Source organism: Papio anubis, chromosome 2 (assembly GCF_008728515.1).
Source record: "Papio anubis isolate 15944 chromosome 2, Panubis1.0, whole genome shotgun sequence".
NCBI lineage: Eukaryota > Metazoa > Chordata > Mammalia > Primates > Cercopithecidae > Papio > Papio anubis.
Window position 1 is genome coordinate 42,077,481 of NC_044977.1, and position 8,963 is coordinate 42,086,443.

An 8,963-nucleotide genomic window follows, 5' to 3' on the forward strand; every position below is an offset into this window, starting at 1 on the left:
AAGAAGAAGAAGAAGAAGAAGAAGAAGAAGAAGAAGAAGAAGAAGAACCTCACAATAGATCAGAGATCTGAATATAAAAGATGATGCTGGCCAGGCATGGTGGCTCACGCCTGTAATCCCAGCACTTTGGGAGGCCGGGGCGGGCAGATCACGAGGTCAGGAGTTCAAAACCAGCCTGGCCAATATGTTGAAACCCCATCTCTACCACAAATACAAAAATTAGCCAGGCGTGGTGGCGCGTGCCTGTAGTCCCAGCTACTCAGGAGACTGAGGCTGGAGAATCACTTGAACCCGGGAGGCGGAGGTTGCAGTGAGCCGAGACCACGCCACTGCACTCTGGCCTGGGCAACAGAGCAAGACTCTGTCTCAAAAAAAAAAGAAAAGAAGAAGAAGCTAAACCATATAAATACTAGAAGAAATCAACAGTGAATTATTAACTTTCTGTGACTCCAAATCCAGATTCAGTAAAAGAAAATACTTATTGATAAATTTGACTACATAAAAATAAAAAATTGTCACATCACAAAAAAGAGCACCAAGGCAAAGTTAAATGACAAATCACTAAGAGAAAAATATTTGCAACATCTATCATAGATGATGGGCGATACCCCAAAACCCAATATAAAAATGGGCAAAAGACATGAACACACCATTACATGAAGTTAAGAAAAAGGCTGTGGAGGTGAGCAGGCTCCTGTCCTGATAGGTTATAAGCAAAGTTAGCACCATCTCTCTTTTAATAAAAAGAGAAATAATCAAGCTGCAAGGGCTTTTATGTCAGATTGTTTTAAGACACATCTGAGGGATACTTAACTGGAAATAACAGACTGAGTTAGGAAGCTGCTACATAGCCTGACAACAGGGTTAGTTTTATCAATGATTAATAACAATTGAAGTCTTAGGATAACACCAAATCGTATTTGCGAGCTTCTATCTGGCTTTAAAAGTAACTAAGTAAGAATGTATGCTTAACTTTGAAAAAACAGCTCTTTCTGTTTCTAACACTTGATCAGACACCATAATGATCTCTTTAGGCAACGATTCCTTGTTAAGCGGCTGGAGTTAAGGTTCCTTCCAACCACTAGATCCTGTGAGACTACGATAATTCTGTGATAGCCCAGTGGAGAAAGCATAACAGAGGTGCCATTGGCCACTTGGTGGCAATACATCCTAATTGCATGTAAAGTTCTTAAATGGTAATAAACAGCCTGCTAACAGACTTGGAAGCTAATTTATAAAGACATTTCAGGCAGTTTACAAGGTGCCTTAGTTGGAAAGATCAGCTAAATGCTTAATATCCTTTAAAGGTGCATTAGAAGCAAAGCAAAACATACCTTGTGTTTGCCAAAAATATTTGTGGTTACACTCTAGAAAATTCTATTAGGAAATATCTTTGGAGCTAGAAAAGGTTCAAAAGGAAAGTAAAACTGCTGACATAGGAGCAATAACCAAAAAATACATAGACAGTAAAGAGATTTCATTAATAATATTAAGAACCTACCACTGTGTAGTCATCTGAGCTGGAACAAATCAGTTAAACTTTCAGGACTTCAATTTCCTTGCCTGAACTGTGAGCTAGCTCAGAGGTCAGCAAATGTTTTCCATAAAGCACCAGGTAAAACCTTGCAGGCCAGCAGGGTGCAGTGGCTGGCACTGTAATCCCAGCTACTCAGCAAGCTGAGGTGGCAGGCTTGCTTGAGTCCAGGAGTTGGAGCCTGCAGCGAGGTATGATTGTGCTACTCCACTCCAGCCTGGGCAACAGAATGAGACTGTCTCTGAAAAGAACACTTTTAAATGAAAAAAACTTTGCAGGCCATATGCTGTTTGTTGCAACTTCTCAACTGTCATTGTAGCATGAAAGCAGCAATTAACAATACATGGCTGTGTTCCAACAAAACTTCATTGGTGGACACTGAAATTTGAATTATACATAGTTTTCACACATTATGAAATACAACTCTTTCGATTTCTTTTCAACCGCTTAAAAATATAAAAACTATTGTTTGACGGCTATTTAAAACAAAACAAAACAAGCAGCTAGACTAGATTTGACTCACGGAGCTGTAGTTTGCGAACCATTGGGCTAGATGTTCTCTAAACTCCAGCTTTATGTCTTTGTTGATTAAACTGGTATTGATTCCTTATTTAGCTAACACTAGGTTTATATGTATTTTACACTATCTTGCACGTTTTTCTACAGCCTAAAGCAGTTTCTCAATCTTGATTTACTTATATCCCCATTAAACAAGAATTTAAAAGATGTCACATCTTTTATACAGCTCATATTATTTGAAAAGTAGTTATCTTTGTTCTTCCAAATATGTATGTGGGTTTCCAAATTTTACATGTCCTTCTTCCTGCCTGTCTTCACCACAGAATCCCAGAATTATCCTCATGTGTCTAAGAATCACTGCCTTATGGTTGTTTAGACTTGAAAATTCCCAACTGGAAAGCCCCTAAAAAACCTCACTTCTCTTTTCTACTGAAAAAAAAAAAAGTTTTCCACTAAGTCTGCTGTAAATGAGAATGGCTAACTTAGACTTACTTCATGGAACAGCGAGTTCCAGGTAAGAGCTCTACTTGACCTTCTGTTCGTCCTTTCTTCCACACGGTCAGAATCTGAAGTATGAGCCGAAACAGGAATCCATGCATTCGTTCTTCTCCCCTATTCACCCGTGAGAACACCCATCTTTCCACCAAGATCTGATCAGTTGGATGGCCACGTAACTGGTTCTAATAGCTACAAGAATAAAATGTTGGAAATTTACACTTATGGTCAGTCTGTGCAAAAATTCCTGTAAATGGTAGAGAAGAGAAAGAAGCTAGCTGCTTTTAGACCCATACCTGGTGACAGGCAGCCTTAAAGCTACTTCTAGAAGGAGACAGGTTATAAAATGCCCCATCTCCATGAATAAGTCTTTCGAGCTTAGGGAGCTTCGTTGCTAAAGAGGAGAAGCCCTGGGGGGATGCACATTGAGTGCCCTCAGTAAGCCAGGAACCGTGCAGCATTTGGTCACAGCGTCTCTCCTATTATGAAGTCAGTGGGGACTTTTAACACCTTTAGGACAGCTGAGGAATCATCTGCCTGGACACAGCTGGAAGCTACTTCACCTTTGGAGTTTTACTACCACCCTCCTTTGCTCCAGGCCTCAGAGTTCTCTGTGCATTTATTTCCTTCCACTTAACTGGGACAATATTCTCAAGTTTTACTTCCATTTCAAGCAGACATCTTGTCTACACTCTCTCCATTCTAGAATTTCATGTCTTACAAACAGAAAGCAGAAAGTCTTGCAGACTTCTGCTTTCTAACATGCAACATCTCCCTCTTGTGACAATGAGGACAGACTGACCACCAGCTTTAATGGGGGAAAGGCCAGGGAGAAGTTCAAGAAGAATAAAAATGCAGGGAAATACCTGAAATATTATCCAGCCACATGTTTACTTTTCAGTACTTATATAGGTTCTTAGATGACTTGCTTGCACAATTTAATATCTGTAATCATCACCCCATCTACTGAAATTAATTGGCAAATACACTTTCTACTTCTAACCCCATTTTCCTCAACTAAGTGCTTCTCTCTACTCTGGCCCTATATTTCCATAGTAGAGTAAGATCACTTGACAAAATTTTATGCAGCTGTTAAATGTCACATTGAGGAAGAATATGTGATAATATTCACAATAAAAATAATAAAGGTAGTAGGAACGATAAAATCACAATTTTATAATGTCTATACTTAAATGTAGCCTTTAGAAAAAGGTTGCAAAATTCCTCACCAGAATTTTAAAACGTGTCTCTCAGTGGTGAAATTACAAGTGGGATTATTGTAATAATGATTTTCTTTTCATATGTTCAAATATTTCTGAAACTGCCTTTACAAAATTATAACTGAGAAAATTACGACAGTGAAAGAAATCAGACCTAACCGACTGTACCTCGCTTCTAACCTTTAAGTTGTCCTTGTTCATTCTTAAGCATAGGCCAAGTTAACTTTCGGAAAGAATTCAGTTCATGGTTTGACTCTGAAACAAAATTGATAATAGCTCTTTCTGAAAAGACCTTCTCCTGTCTAGGGGCCAGTCTGTCTTTGTAGGACTAACAAAGTAACTACAAGATTAGAAATTACAGTTTAAGGGTCATGTAGTTGTTGGCTCTGAGTCTGAACCTCCCCGAATTGTTCCTAGGGATAATATCATTATTGTAAAACCTAAGATGAGTGCTTGAGATATTTTGGAGACCCTGCACTCGATGGATCAGGTGAGACTAACCAGACCGGCAATCTGGCTCAACCAGTGCTGCCATCCCACCCAGGAACAGAAAACGGCAAGAAAAATTCACTTCAACTCCCTATGATTCCATCTCCATCCTGACCAATCAGCACTCCCCACTTCCCAAGCCTCTACCCACCAAATTATCTTTAAAAACTCTGATCTTGGCCAGGCGCGGTGGCTCACACATGTAATCTCAGCACTTTGGAAGGCCGAGACAGGCAGATCACAAGGTCAAGAGATCAAGACCATCCTGGCCAACATGTTGAAACCCCGTCTCTATTAAAAATACAAAAATTAGCCAAGCATGGTGGCATGGGCCAGTAGTCCCAGCTACTCAGGAGGCTGAGGCAGGAGAATTGTTTGAATCCGGGAGGCAGAGGTTGCAGTGAGCGGATATCATGCCACTGCACTCCAGCCTGGCAACCGAGCAAGACTCCGTCTCTAAATAAATAAATAAATAAATAAAAGACAATACTTATCCAAGTTTAATGTGTGTAGGACTCACCTGGGGAAACTTTATTGCAGGGTGCGGTGGTTCATGCCTGTAATCCCAGTACTTTGGGAGGCCGAAGCGGGCGGATCACCTGAGGTCGGGAGTTCGAGACCAACCTGATCAACGTGGAGAAACCCCATCTCTACTGAAAATAGAAAAATTAGCCGGGCGTGGTGGCACATGCTGGAGGCTGAAGCAGGAGAATCGCTTGAACCTGGGAGGCAGAAGTTTCGGTGAGCCGAGAGCGTGCCATTGCACCCCAGCCTGGACAATAAGAGCGAAACTCCGTCTAAAAAAAACCAACCTCTGATCCCCAAATGCTCAGGGAGACTGGTTTGAGTAACAATGAAACTCTGGTCTCCCACACAGCCGACTCTACGTGAATTACTCTTTCTCCATTACAATTCCCCGTCTTGATAGGGCTGTGTCTGGACAGCGGACAAGGCGAACCCATTGGGCAGTTACGTTTCTACAATGCACATGTGCTATTTTTATAATCAGAGAAATACTATTTTTAAAACTAAAGCATTTATTGAAGTATGATTTGTACACTATGTATATGCTGTACTTCAAAAAATGGTTTTAAAAATACAAGAGCAGGGATCTCCAATGACGAGAATAATAAAGAAAAGAAACCTTCCCTGAGATTATCTCAGTCTCTGGCTGGGCTTTCTTGCTCACCAAGGACATTGTTTATACTAGTTAAATTTCCTGTCTGTCCCATGGAAAATGTACTATCTTATTTTTTTTAATTCTCAGCTATTAATGTGCTTAATAAAAACATTTTTCAAATCATACGTATACTAATTACTGATCCAAAGAGAAGACTGTACTACAAATGTACTGTCTCCTCACAAATGACTACAGAACCAGGAAGTAACCTTGATATGTCATATAGATGATGAATGTCCTGGCTCGCTGGTTGAGTCATGAAGAACCTGTTGGGTAAATCTGGTCTAACTACCTGTCCTAGACTTTGTAACTGCTGGCCCCACCCTCTCTCTCCAGGCTCTGCTGTGTCTCATTTGTTTCAGGAGAAATCTGACAGCCTCACCTTCTCACATAGGCTTGCAGGTCAGATAAGGTAGAGGAATGGTATCAGAAGTAGGAACAGCACTGGTCTTAGGCATCACTAGTGAAAAATTATGAATGTGAGTAAGAAGAGCTCCCCTGTCACTGCCAAATCTGGGCCTGACTTCTCTTATAATTACTTTACTTTTCTTATGTCTGACTCAGTTATCTTTACCTCCACTTGGAGTCTTTTTTATTTTTATTTTTTATTTTTTGAGATGGAGTCTCACTCTGTCGCCAGGCTGGAGTGCAGTGGTGCAATCTCGGCTCACTGCAACCTCTGCCTCCTGGGTTCCAGTGATTCTCCTGTCTCAGCCTCCTGAGTAGCTGGGACTACAGATATCTGCCACCACGTCCAGCTAATTTTTTTGTATTTTTAGTAGAGATGGGTTTCACCATGTTGGCCAAGATGGTCTCAATCTCTTGACCTCGTGATCTGCCCACCTCCGCCTCCTAAAGTGCTGGGATTACAGCCATGAGCCACCGTGCCCAGCCTGGAGTCTTAAAGTGGTTTGCATCAATCCACGATGCCATGCCCCTTCTGTCCTCTGGTTTGGGGGTGGCTGTGTAACCCCAGTAGCAGAAGAGGGATGTTTCTGTGATTTGGGCTGAGCACTGTAACTGATTAATATTCTTTTAATCCTGATCTCTGACATTCACTCTGCAGGGAAAGCCTCCAAACTTTACCCTGGATCTCTAGGCCTAGCAGACTTGAGGTTAACACTAGTTTAACCTCCAGGATTTTAACTATCTCCAATGTGTTCATTCATTCAACTATTGAATGTCTGAAATGTGTGCGACACTCTGCTAGGCACTGGGGATACAATGGTGAACAAAACAGACATAGTCCCTGCCTATGAAGTTTATGGCTTAGACAGAGGTACAAGCCAAAACAAAAACAAAAAGAACACTCCAAAAAAGCAAACCAGGAATTCCAGTAGATTGTGGTAAGAGCTCTAATGACAATGTGCCACAGGAGTATACAGCACAGGCACAAGGATGCGGTGGGTAGGAAGATGTGTCCCGGGGAAGAGACATCTCAGCTGAGTCCTTGTGTTAATCTGCTAGATCTGCATTACAAAGTACCCCGGACTGGGTGGCTTAAACAACAGAAATGTATTTTCTCACTCTAGAGGCTAGATGTTTGAGATCAAGGTGTGGCAGGGTTTATTTCTGCTGAGGCCGCACTCCCTGGCTCATCATCCCATCTGCTCCCTGTGTCTTCACATGCTATTCCCTCTGTGCTTTTGTGGCCTAATTTTCTCCTCTTATGAGGATACCAGTCATATTGAACTACAGACCACCCTAATGACCTCAGGTGAACCTAATTACCTCTTTAATGACACTATATTCAAATACAGTCACACTGTGAGGTACTGCAGGTTAGGACTTCAACATATGAATTTAGGTGGGGACACAGTTCAACCCGTAACAGGCATAAAGGATCAATAGAAATCAGCCTGACAAATGGAAGCAAAAGGAAGTGTTTCCAACCTAAGCAAAGAGGCAAGAGGAATAAGGCACCTTAGGAGAGCTTGACAGGAGCCAGGTCAGAGAAGGCTGTGCTAAAGAGTGAGAAGTACACTCTAAGGATAATGGATAACTATTGAAGGGCTTCCATTAAGGAAACAATATAATTGGCTTTGCTTTCTAGAAGAAATATTTGGATATTGTGTGAAGAAAGAGGAACATGATTGAAGGAGGAGGCCAGGGGAAGCTATTGCTATTCTTCAGTGGTGAGATAACCACGGCCTGAGCCAGGGTGGTACAGGCCAGATGGACGGAAGTGAAGGGAGTCGATGTAACTGACAAGCTCTGGAAATTCCTGGATGAGAGGGCTGAGCATCAAGGAAGAGTGGAGGATAACACCCATCTTTCTAACTTGGGAAATGAGAAGAACAAGCCATGGACTGTGAAAGGATGAGAACATACAGGAGAAGGTGAAGGGGTCAGTCGGAAGTAGACCCTGTAACCAAGAGACCACCCAATATTATCCACCCAACATCTCTACTAAGTGCCACATTTTACATTATGAAAGGAAAGAAGAAAAACTACTTAGGTATCCAACCTGGCTTCGTTTTGGTTATGAGACTTTTATCTCTTCTATTTCAAATATTGAAAAATTAACCCAAAAATCCAAATGCATCCTTCTATCCTGTTTTACTTTCTTCATCTCCCTTTATATTTCTAGACCCTTCACAATGCAGCTGAGGACACAAAATATAAGGATGATTGCTATAGTTTATAAGATATCTGGAAACAAAAATATGATGTTTCCATTTAGGAACACTAACTACACATATACCAGACACAGAGTTAAATTTTCTACATACATTTTCCATTTAATTCTCACAATCCTGTGAGGTAGTTAATTACCTCCATTTTACAGACAAGGAAACAGATGCTCAGAAAGGTGAAGTCACCTGCCCAGGTTTACAGAGCTATGCAGATTATTGACCTCAGCTGTCCCTCACTCCAAAGTCCGTGCTATTAACTGCTGTGCTACTCTACCTCCAGCAAGCCCTCCTTCGAGAACTGGGATGAAGTTAAAGCCATTCCACAAAAGCCTTCTTTTTTTCATACCTCTTTTTACTAAAAAATAATAAAGTATTATTAGTAAAAACGTCCAATGAACTTGAGCTCCATTTTAGAATACAGTAGGAATAATGCTCCTGGAACTGTGCAACCCAGCAGGTCCATAACTGTGCTGGCTGGGATCAAGCTACCAGGCCTCAGGCTTAATTCAGGCCATGTATAGAGACTGCCAGCCAACTCACTTACACGAACAGACTTGATGAGTTTCTGATCAAACTGTCCAAGCATCTGGGCCATCCCTTGGCCAGCAATGCAGAGAAATTGGAGCCCTGTAATCATCAGGGAATATAACCTTGAACTCCTGGCTGTCCTGTTGTGTTTTCTTTACTTTGGATTTTTTTTTTTTTTTTAGACAGAGTCTTACTCTGTTGCCCAAGCTGGAGTACAGTGGCGTGATCTCAGCTCACTACAACCTCTACCGCCCAGGTTCAAGTGATTCTCCTGCCTCAGCCTCCTGAGTAGCTGAGACTACAGGCAGGTGCCACCGTGCCTGGCTAATTTTTGTATTTTTAGTAGAGATGGGATTTCACTA

At 41.5% G+C, this 8,963-nt stretch overlaps 1 long non-coding RNA gene across 2 annotated transcripts in view; it reads right to left on the bottom strand.

Moving 5' to 3' along the window:
• LOC103881870 overlaps positions 1–4,423 on the bottom strand; it is a 62,288-nt gene extending 57,865 nt beyond the window's left edge. For both annotated transcript variants that reach the window (XR_004182069.1, XR_004182068.1), the window contains exon 1: positions 1,502–4,423. This is a non-coding gene — a long non-coding RNA (uncharacterized LOC103881870). The remainder of the gene's footprint in view (positions 1–1,501) is intronic.
• Between the last annotated feature and the right edge of the window lie 4,540 nt (positions 4,424–8,963).